The sequence below is a fragment of the Cynara cardunculus genome, unplaced genomic scaffold (assembly GCF_001531365.2).
Source record: "Cynara cardunculus var. scolymus isolate 2C unplaced genomic scaffold, CcrdV1 Un_Scaffold_1189, whole genome shotgun sequence".
In the NCBI taxonomy this organism is placed as follows: Eukaryota; Viridiplantae; Streptophyta; class Magnoliopsida; order Asterales; family Asteraceae; genus Cynara; species Cynara cardunculus.
The window spans coordinates 60430-72677 of record NW_020200698.1 but is presented as its reverse complement, the minus strand read 5'-3'; the positions used below and the strand labels follow the sequence as shown (position 1 = coordinate 72677).

At 40.8% G+C, this 12248-nt stretch overlaps 1 pseudogene; it reads right to left on the bottom strand.

The window, feature by feature from the left end:
- Positions 1 to 12248, bottom strand: part of LOC112502296 — a 60297-nt pseudogene that overhangs the window by 40876 nt on the left and 7173 nt on the right.

Genomic DNA, 12248 nt, shown 5'->3' with positions numbered 1-12248 from the left:
CAAAATTGATAGGAAAAGCACCACTGGAGGCTGTCAGCTTCTAGGTGGAAAGTTGGTGAGCTGGACAAGTAAAAAGCAAAATTCAGTGTTCACATAAACAGCTGAAGCTGAATATGTAGCCGCTGGTAGCTGTTGTGCCCAAATTCTTTGGATGAAAAATTAGCTGCTGGACTACGACCTTCAGTTTTCAAAGGTTCCTATTTATTGTGATAACACTAGTGATATTGCTATTGCAAACAACCTTGTACTTCACTCCAAGACCAAACATATCGAGATCTGATATCATTTTATCAGAGATCATGTTATGAATGGTGATATTGAACTTCACTTCGTTCCAACTGAGTATCAACTCGCTGACCTTTTCACCAAGCCTCTTGATGAACTTTTGAGTAAATATATCTATTCTCTCTCAGGTATGATTACTCTTCTCTTTTCTAAAAATTAAAACCTTCACTGAAGCTTTCTCATCTTCAGTGATAAAATGTTTTAAAAGGTGGTCTCAGTGTTTCTTTTGTCATTAACCACATCTCTAAGTATATCTTTATACTTTTCTTAAAATTCAAAACGATCACTGAATCTCTTCTTGTCAGTGATTAAAATGTTTTTTAAATGCCAGTTTCAGTGACTTTCTTATCACTGAATCTGATGTCTTAAAACCCTCACTGAATCTTTCTTTTCAGTGATAAAATGTTTTAAACGGTCATCTCAGTGTTTCTTTAGACACTGTATCACTCTTCGTTTTCTTAAAAACTATTCGATTTTAAAAGAAAATAGTTAATGAACCGTCTTTATGACGACATTCTCTATTTACCATGCGTGACGCTTTGAGACGCGCAAAAGGTTCTGTCATTACGCTACCTTATTTAATGCCATCCAATCATGGATGAGAACGTGGTATCTTTTTAATCATGACCACTTTCCCGAACCGTCGTCTTTTTTCTCTCTCATATTACTTCTTTCTCCTCCTACCTATAAATATGTGACTTTTTCTCCATTTTTCTCTTTACGCTTACAAAATTCTTAGTCGAAACTTTGCTAAGATCTCTCCAAAAGCAAGAACTCTCTCAACTCTCCAAAAACTCTTCGACCTTTCTCTTTAATCATCTAAGGTCAATATCTTCTTCTTTCTTTTGTTATAAGAAATGTTTAATCTGTTTAAGAACTTTGTTCTCTTAATACATTAAACTATAAAGATTATTTAATCATTTCCCTCTTGGTTATAATCTTATTTCTTTATATACATTCTACTTGAAAAACCCTATATCTTCTTCGAGGATTTTTCAAAAGAAGTTTTTACTTGTTTAAAAACTTTTTTCTATACTCATAACCATAAACACTTGGTTTATTTCTAACAAACCTGTTTGCTCTACTTCTTATTGATACAAACAGATGGCTGCCAAGAACGTCAACTTCTCCATTGACGAGATCTCCATCAAGGCCAACAACCACATTGCCTTGTTGGAGATACCTTTCTCCAAGGCGTATTACCGAGATGCGGCTGACTTCCTCAAACAGTCGTCCTTGGGCTACGCACTCAACCACGATCCCATCATGGTGAAAGAACTTCTTCAGCAATTCTGGCTCACTGCTGAAGTTGTCGAAGTCGAAGTTAAGCCTGGACGCCAGGCGGAGCATATCAACTTCACTTTCAATCGCATGGAAGTGAGCTTTGGTGTTCCCACACTCAGGTCAGCTCTCCGTCTTCCAAAGGGCCCCTTCGACAGCAAACCCTCTACCGCCGTGATCATCGAGCTTCTCGACACCATTGGCTACCAGTGGCCAATGAAGGAGGACTCCAACGACCCTCTGAAGTCCTTGACGAAGATTGAGAAGAACAGGATGTCAGCCATCTGGCAATACCTGTTTTCTCATTTCATCCAGTGCATGGGTGGAAAAACTGGAGGTCAGGACCAGGCCTCTAGGATCACCTTAACCATAGGCGTATATATGATTCAGCGTCGCAATATAAATTATGTTGCGGTCATTTTAGATGACCTAGTGCTCAAGATGAACAAGCGCCAGCGAGAAAAGGTGGTGCCTTACACCAGGTTTCTTTCAATGGTGTTTGCCAAGATCTTTACCCAAAAGAAGGAAACCTTCCGGTTTTCAAGCTTGGATCCAGGATTCTGGATCATAAGTTGAGGGACAGTGATGTAGTGCTAACTTTAATTGTGTCCATCACTACATCTTCTCCTCTGATGGCCACGACAAGGGTAACCCCCCCCCCCGCATCCAACCAAGCCACCAAAACCCCTTCAAAACGACCCTCTCAACCAACTTTTAGTTCTCCTCAGAGAGCCAAGAAGTCCAAAAAGGGGACAGCCACGTCTCTAGCTGGAGCCTCTCAAAAAGCTTCAGTTATTGAAACTACTCTTATCCCCGAGGCATCTTCTGCTCACCCTTCCAGCTCTTCAGTGATCTCTCCCATCACCGTCGTATCAGTGGTACCTATACCAACCGTCTCAGTGACCCAAATCACTGAAGGTGTGAATATCAGCTCCGCCACCGCTGAACACCCATGTCTCTTATCGACCATTTTCTCTTCTCCTCCTTCTTTGGTCTTTACACATGTCGATGATGTATCAGCGACTGTTCTTCCTGATACTAAGACGCACACCACTGGACCTGAGGTTGCTCCTCTCAATGCTCCTCAGCATACAGATGTCCATCCTCTCAAGGACATATTTGCTCACGCCAGTGACAATCCTTTTGATGTCACTGATGGCCCCTCAGGTATTCCATCTTCTTACCCTTTCTTTTCTTCTAACATTGAGCCTTCAGCTCACACTTCTTCTTTTGCAGGTCCTTCTTCGATGCATCAATCTGATGCTCAGGAAGTGGAAAAGGAAAAAAGAGAGAAAGATGATGGAGGAGATGAAGATGTCGATGATGACTATGATATGGCGTCGGACATCAAACTTCTCCTTCCAACCGTTGATACCGTCCTCTGTAGGATCAACGAAGTCCACCAAAAGATGCCCGCCAGGGTGATCTTGATGCGAACTTCCTTGCCATCCAGGCGGACGTTCAAGAAGTTCAGAGTCATCTCCGACTCTCCAAGAAGTTGTTCAAGCCAACACCGATGCCATTGATGTTCTTCACAGCAGGGCTGACGATGCTCAAGCTATAGCTGATCAGCAGACTGGCCTTCTTCAACAAATCCTGGATGTTGTGTGTCAACCAGCTCTAGTGATTCCACCTTCTTTCTCTGCCAGTGATCGCGCCCAGCTCCATGAGATGCGTGAGGCAACAACAACTCTAGCCAGTGCTTTGCAAAGGCTAGAGGAGATGATGGTTCTCCAACGTCAACGCTTGGACAAACTCTCTGGCCAATTCTCTCATGTCTTAGCCAGAGAGGGGGATATGAGGTCCAACGCTGGTGAATCATCCAATGCTGTGCTTACCCCTTCTCAGGTCGTTGGTCCAGTATCAGCTTTAGTTGAAGTTGAAGCTGAGGCTCTCAGAGCTGAAGCGGTTGCTGCTCCTGTAATCACGACCACTAAAGCTGCTCTAGCTGAGGATGTCGATGCCATCCCTAGGGATGATGCCCATACCATCACTACTGCTGGTGATAATGATGATAATGAAGATGAATATGAAGATGAAGATGATGATGAAGATGAAGATGATGATAATGAAGATGATGATGAACCTACCATTCCAGACCCCGGAAGTGATATAGATGGCGATGACGACGATGATGATGAAGATGACTTTACCATCAAGTACCAGAAGCCATCAACCGTCACCAAGGGAGTTGCTCTCAGGGATTTTGCATCCCAGGGGGAGCAAAGGCAAGGTGAATCTACTCCATCAGGGAACCAGGATCCCAAGTCGAAAGGCAAGGCGATTGCTGAAGATGGAAACTTGAAGGTATTGTTCAATATCACTAACAACCTTTGTTTGAAGACTCTACTTCTCAGGTAGTGATTACTTCAAACTATCAACTTCATATTCCATCAACAACCTGCGATCGACTGGAGCGGGTACCTGATTAACCCGTCTCTTGTGCTCCTACCGACCAGCAGATGTCTCAGCTGAAGGAGTCACTCGACCAGACTAGAGTAAATATCCCTTTTCGTACCTCTAGTGGTGGTGAGTTCAACTTCCTGTCTAAAGCTGAAAGACACGAGGCATTAAGGGCTGAAGAAGAGCTAGAGCTTCAAAAGAAGCACACTGAAGACAGCTTGAAGTTGGCCAAGTTACTAGCTGCGAAGGTCCTCCCCAAGAAAAAGTCCAAGAAAATAGTGAACGCTGTCCAAGCCCAGGCTACACTTCTTTCTATTGCAGAAGCTAAGCATGAGAAGAACTTGAAGCTGGTGGAAAAGGACAAGCGATGGAGCGAAGCAAAGCTGAAAAAGAGAGTCAGTCCCCGCCCGATTATCAGCATCAGCATAAGCGGACGTTCTAAAGATGGTGGAACGCTGGTCTCAATGCTCATCACCCGGGACAATATTGATGCCGTTACTGAGTATCCTTCCTACCTTGGCCGTTATGGATACAACGAATGGATGGAGATTAGACAAGCCATTCAGCAATCCAAGTCGAGATACAAGACACTTATCGAGGACACCATCAACGAGCTCATCAAAAGAATGTCCAGGTATGTCAAGGTCCCTGACAGGCCATTTCTGAAGAACAGTGGGAAGAAGAAACACAAGCTCTCTGATCCTAATGATGGACCATTCCTAAGGAACGAACATGAAACAAGGTTCTCCTTAGATGAAGTCTTGAAGGGTCATCAGAGTACATACATTTCTATGCTGAATCTTGACTTGCCAGATAAGGGTCCCTATGCACCCAACTCTGTGCATTTTAAACCTGAGTTAGGAGTTATATTCCTTGACTATGAAGGTGAAGTCAGATTTCAGAGAATGTCAGAGCTACATCTATGTCCAATGGATCATCTGGTTTATCTCTTGCTCTGGATAGATGATAGCATGCCTGGAAAAGTCGTAGATCTGAAGATACGAAAGGAATTCCTATGTCGAAGAAAACTTGGTGAAAATGTATCTGGTTGCATAGATGTAAGAGTTCTAGAATAGTTTCTCTTTGTAACAACAATCCACTTTTCCTTGTAACTTCTTGTACTATGTCTACTTTCAGTTATTGTACTTATAATCTGTAAACACTAGACATGTATTATAATACTTGTAATATTTTCAGTGATTAATAGAATGAATATTCCATGTACTTCACTGAAAAAGATCCCTGAAAATCCGATCCAATTTATCATAATCGATTAAAAGTAATAGGGACACAAGTGTATGAGTTCCAGTGTTACTTTTTACATTCACTGACAATCTATAAGTCAGTGCATAAGCTTTCAGTTTCAGTTTCCGTACTTGTAATTCTTCTTAGATATAACTTAAGAAAAGTTCTCAAGCTGAGACTGACTAACTGAAAAAGATTCCAAAATAGTAAAAAAGGGACATGTACTTTATATGTAACTTTTCCTTACTATTATTTGATAAGATAACTTTCTTTATGTTATCTTGTTATCATCAAATAGGGGGAGATTGTTGATCCTCTCTCTCAATGATTTGATGATAATCCCTTTTCACTTACACGTTGTATTTATGTTTCTGTCTTTTCAGTTCCAGCGATCTTCACTGAGCATGTTCAGTGATCGTTAAAGAACTTGCATTGTAAATTCATCAAAGACAGCGATACTTCAAGATAACAACACTCACACCAAAGAACCTTCAGCAAACGTCAAAGACTGAAACTGAAGATTAGAGACTGGCAAGTATGTGATCTAAAGTGGTACTCAGTGATTACAAGCCTGTCTACATATGTGTGAAGACTGCTCAAGCTTCAGCGAATAATGAAGGGACCTTCAGGTCATTCCAGCATTCAGCGATTTATGGAAGCTTGCCTAGCACGAATGTTGTTGTCTTGTCCTTATGCACACAAAGGACAAAACCCATACCCTTACGAAGGTTGGTACGGTACGGAGCCGACTAGTCGACTCTATTGTCTACCAACTTTATGTAAGGATGTCTGCTAATGAATAGTGCTTTTTGTAATATTAATTGTAGCAAAGGACAAGCCTTCCTCTTAAAGCTTGACACACACTCTAAACCTACCATATTGCATTAAATGTTCATTTAATGCACTAGATATAAATAGAAGTGTTTCTTCTCCATGTAGAGTGCGCGCAACTCACTCTAACCCTAATTCTTAGTTCAAGCATTTTCTAGCTTAAGTAAAGGATTTTCTCTACAACATTTCTTCTCTTGTATTTGCTAAGATTTAGTGTGTAACTAAAGATTGTTTAGATAGGTTTTTATTACCTTATCTTTCCACAAACAATCTTGTAAAATCTGTATTGATCTTCTTTATCAATATATATTTTAAATTTGAAAATATTGTGTTTGTATTCATCCCCCCCCCCTTCTACAAACTGTTTTACTCTTCTTGTAGACCCTCAAGGGACCAACAGCTGTTCTTACGCACATCTAAAAATATAAGTTGTGGTATTCATGTGAAGAGAAAAATTCATTTGATGACTCAACATTGTTACCTTAAGAGGAGGAAAATGCGTAAGTTCTGTTGGTTTAGCAATATTCCATATACAAATTTCACTTTCTTCCGCACCAGAAGCAAGATGATTTGGTGAAAGAGAACTAAACTCCAAACCATGAACCTGAAAATCAGAAGTTTAGAATACAACCATAAAGATTACTACTAAATGCTTAAAGTGATGGAACCAACTATTAGCTATTACATCCCACAAACATAACAAAAACTTACAGGCCCTTTGTGTCTTGATAGATTTTGAATAAGAGCGCTTTCACTTTCTTCAGAGCTACATTCCTCAAAAATAAACACTAATGAGATTTTCACATGCAACTTTCCGTGACATTTGACATCATGAATATCATGATAAACCATAACAACATTGTAACTTTTGTAGAGCAAACTTGAGAAACATAACTAGCCTATTAAACTTCATTTAAGTAGTCCAATCACTAAGATAACTGCTAAAGTATATCAAATGGAAGAACCAACCATGATACAACATAGAAAACATCCTACTATCCATAATAATAATAGTTATCAGTACCACTCAACAAACAATTTTTAACATCACATAACTTGAAAACATATAAGTTAGAAATAGCCATTAAAGTGTTATTCCCACCTTCACATAAGTTAAAAACAAACTACACATCAGAGATCCTAATTCACCAATATGTTTACATAGAGCATCCTTGAATGAAAATATAGCCCCGACGCTAAGAGTACATTGCCCGTAAGATCCACCAAACACATGGTTATGGGTCACCAATATGTTGCACTTTTTGTGTAAGTGAGCAAATAACCATGCCGACTTTGTTCAGCAACATAACCAGATTATAAAACGTTGTAAATTCATAACAAATTTTATTCAGTTGCTGCAACCATAAAATAATCCAAAATACATAGGGTTTCAAAGCAAAAAGAAAAGATGCATTCACAATTGTAGCCTCACCCATTCCAATCGGTTATTCGACCCAACCAACCCATTTTTCGTTAATACCAAAATTACATATTGTTAGTCCCGAAGGGGATGGCATACACAGAAAGTAATTGTAGAAGGGGGTTGAATACAATTACACAAATTTTTTTCAACTTTTTAATTCTTATTGATTTATATCAAGAATTAATACACACAAAAATACACAAGATTGTTGCGGAAGATAGGAAAGGAAAACCTAATCTAAACAATCTTACAAGGAGAAGAACTTTCAAGAACAACACAAAGAGTTCTTGAAAGGAAATGAAGAACACTAAGAATTTCTTCGCACACAAGAGAGTAAGGGAGAAGAAGAGAATAGCCGATTGCTTTGAGAATGCACTAAGTAATCTTGCAAAAGCCATTTATATGCATGGGAGATGCACACTGCCTTTTTATACTACCTTCAGCATTTAATGCATGGGGACACTTGTCACTTGAGGATAAGAAGGCAGGGGTTGACTTGACCAATGTTGATATCTCATTTTCATCGTACACAGCGTGCATACAACACTGTTCATGCAGAGACAAACTTTGCAGATATATGGTTAGTCTGTAGGAAGATCTCCTTTGGATGGATATGTAGCTTCAAGCAGCTACTCACAAATCTTCGGTCCATGAAGATTTTCAATCTTMGGTTCATGATCTTCAATCTTGAGTCCATGAAGATTTTCGATCTTCAGTCTATGAAGATCTTTCTTCAATCGGCTTGTAGCATCAAAATATTTTCAATATTCATTTCAGCTCCTTTGGAGTCTTGGTGTATATATTAGACAATTGATCCACAACACCGCATCGGTGACCTTCTGACTTCACATCGGCTAGTCTTCGATTTTGCCAATGGCTTAAGTATGTACCAAGACACCAATATACAAAGAACCAATAACTACTAAGTGTTGCTAATGTAGAGGAACATATCAGTAGGTCATAACCAAATCAATAGGTGACCCAACAATCTCCCCCTATTTGATGATGACACAAACACTTAGAAAGAAATAAATACAAGATACACAAACTCTAAATTTCTTTGAGAAGAAAAACTTATAAATTATATGACCCATGTACATATTCTTTTTGGGTTCTTTTCTTTTCCTTTTTTTTTTGATTTTTTTTTATTTTCTTTTGATTTTTTTTATTTTTTTTAACTATAAACATATATACAAAACAAATAACGAATCAAAAATAAAATAAAAAATGAAAAAAAAAACTTTGAAGTACATACGGAAAAAATCAATTGCATCTATACTTGACAATGAATTAAATACTTACAGTGAAAAAGATAGTTCAAGAAGAAAAAACCACATAGAAAAGCTAGCAATCATCATCTACTTCCATAACATCTGAATCAGCCACTGCAAGAACATCTCTTCTCTTCAGTTCATCCGAGATCAAAGTATAAAAGACTCTTTCGGCTTCACCAATTTTGATTATACTTAGTATCACGCGCAATAGCTGTAATCAGCTATAGGTATCTCAGAAGCTCAAAAAAATCGAAGGCAACTACTCGCGTCCCAGAAGAATATTCCATGCTCAGGAGCGTACAAGATAGTTCCTTCCGGATGACAAACATCTGAAGGAAGGGTAAGATCAAGATGTGAGACATCAGGAGCCTTACCTTCCTTTGATAATTTCTGAATAAGTGAGTCTTGATTCTTGATGGTCTTCGAGGCAGAGGCATATTTAGAAGAGCCGGCTTTGCTTAACATTTGCTTTAGAAAGGAGAGTTGTGGAGGGGAAGGCAGCTTGTAATGCATCTTGATCATTTGTATCTTTTTCAGAAAGTGATACAAATGACTCAAGACAAATTCCTTGTACATACTTCTGCTTTTATTAAGAAGCTTGATGATCTCCATCCACTCAGTAAGACCGTAGGCATTGATCCAAGATAGCTTTTATGTCCTCACTACTCTGTCGACCAATAATCAAAAAGATCAGATTGGAATCATAGGTCAATTTTTGATGACCTTTGATTCTGGCACTGACCATTCGAGTCGTAAGGAAGCGTCGGAGAATTGATTCATTAAACCATTTAATTCTTTTCTCTTTGGTTTCTTCAGACTCAGATAGTGGAACCAAGGAGTGAGATCTGTTGGCTTACTCAAATTGCTTTTGAAGAGCAATTGAGTTGGCTGCATCCTTAGAAGAAATACCTAGGAGATGAAGATCAGTTTCTTGAGGACATGAAGCTTTAAGCACAAGTCTATCAGTTGAGGAGACTTCAGATTGATATCTAGCAATTTTAGCTGCTTTAGCTGCAGCARCTTCTTCATCTGAGGTCATAGGTGCCTTTCCTTCTCTGTGAGTTGGGACTAAGTCCCAAGAAGCAGTGGGAATATCATCTTGAGAAGGTATAGTATCAACATCAACAGATAATGAAGGCATAGAGCATGGTTGCTCCCCCTCAATAGGTACGGTGGCTCTATCATCATGATCAAATAGCTCCCCCTCAATAGGAGCATCACAGTCTGACTCAGCTGAGGAAGAAGAGGTAGAAGAGGTAGAAGCTGAGTCATCGTCCCCGTTTTCACTGATAGTAGGGTCAATTGTCTTCTCCCCCTTAGTGGGAACAGGGGAAGGTTCACTAGCAGGAACAGGAGGACCCTCCACATTGGCATTTGAGGAAGGCACATAAGCCGTAACATGAGAAGTGGGAGTAAGGGGAGCACCTAAGGCACATAGCAGACATGATATACCGCGATGAAGACCACCAAGAAGAGCATAATCGGACTCAACACATCGACTAACGTTGGCTAACATAACCCTGTCCTCTTTCGTGAACTGACCGGGACCCAAGTCAACAGATAACTTTGTATCTCTATCCAAAAACAACTTAGATATCTGTCTCTGTGCATCCATCTTGGAGTGAAGATCAGTCAGAGATTGAAGAATTGCCTGATTTGTGGCAGCTTGACTTTCCGATCGAGCACGAAGATCAGCTACAACTTCAGAGATGCTAGATTGAAAATCGGAGAGAGCAGTCATACGAGCATCAAGAGAATCAACCGTAGCTTTAATAGCAGTGAAAGCAATGCCATGATCTGTCAAGGAGGCATTGTGCTGATGCAGTTCAGATGTAATGCTGGAGGCAAAGCAGTCCAATCTCCCAGATAAATCAGTGCTGAGGGAGGCCTGTTGAGAGATGAGCAGCTGACACTGAGATGTGAAACCTCTGAACATGTCCACCACCTCAGTGGGTAGGGCATAGATCACCTCAGGAGGGGAGGGAGCTGAGAACTGAAAGCCCGGTGCAAAAGGGGGCCTGGAGGGAGAAACAACAGCTGGAGTAGGGCAGCAAGCTTTGATTGGGCTTTCTGACCCACGTGGAGAAGAAACACCAACACTCTCAGTACCATCGGCGCCCTGAGAGTCACCGATGGGAGTATCACTGATGTTGGCGTGAGGCTCAACATCTGTATCAACGATATCGGCGTGAGGCTCAATATCTGTATCAACAACGCTGGCGAGAGGCTCAATGTCTGTATCACCAACACCGACGAAAGGCTCGGTGTCTGTATCATCGACGCCTGCATGAGGCGGGTCGCCGATTACCACTGTAGTAAAGGTAGTAGGCTGGTAAGGCTCACCACCAACATCCATAAGAAGATAATGGAGAAAAGGGATGTCAATATCAGACGGTGCTGATAAATCATTCATCCGTGCAATATCATCAAGATCATCGATCTCGGGTGATAGGCCGTGAATATGTGGAGGAGAGGAAAGACCTCGGAAAGGGGAGATATTCGAGTCATCACCAAGATCATGTAGAGATGCCAAGGTGGAGTCAAGTGGGTTCCCCGCATGTACAACAGTGTCCTGTTGAGAGGGCACTGAGGAGCTAGGGGGTGTATAACAGATGTCCTGGGCTCAGTAGGACCAACTTCAACAACCTTGGACTGTTGAGAGTCCTTGGTTGGAGATGTGTTTTTAGCCCTTTTTGGCTTATTGGTCTTCTTAGATGAAGAGTCAAGAGTGGATAATCTAGAGTGACTCCGCTTTGAGTGAGAGGGGTGAGAGACGGGGTGAGACTCCGAAGGCGCTTTCAAAGTCGTAGCCTCAAAAGCAGATACGGAGAATGGGGGAATAAAACTATCTGCCAGCCGTCTCCGGATAGAGGAGGCGGCCTCTTTTGAGGCAGTAGCTGAAGAAGTAGAAGGGAGAGGAGCCACTGACATGGAGGAGTGTTGGGTGACCGGAGCAACATGAGGAAGGTCCCCAGCTACTGTGATCACAGAGCACTCTCCCCATACAGGGTGAGAAGAGGTGGCAAAAGAAACCATACCTGATGCAAGAGGAAGATCTGTAGACAATGATGCCTTCTTCAAAGTCTGAATGCCAACTTGAGACACTTTGAGGTCATAGAAATTAGCAGTATTAGCCAGCATACGTGACCCAAGTTTATCAGCAATCAGCATGGATATAAATCTGATAAAATGCACAGTACTTTCTGTGTATTGTCTTCCCCTTCGGGACTAACAAGTGGTATCAGAGCATTTGGCACTACCCATCTTCTTTACCAACTCCCCAACCAAATAACAAGCAAAGTCAATTTTTCTTTGGAAAATAAGTGCATGAGCTAGCTGGGTTACCGAAGTGGGTGACTTATCCATTCCACCAGTTTTGGAACTCAAACATTGAATAAGATGGGAGAAGAAAAAGTTCCAAACACCACCCATATTCTTTCTATAAAGAGTGCTTTGTTTTATCAAAGCAGGGTCTTGCACATAACCCATTGTGGAAACAACAATAT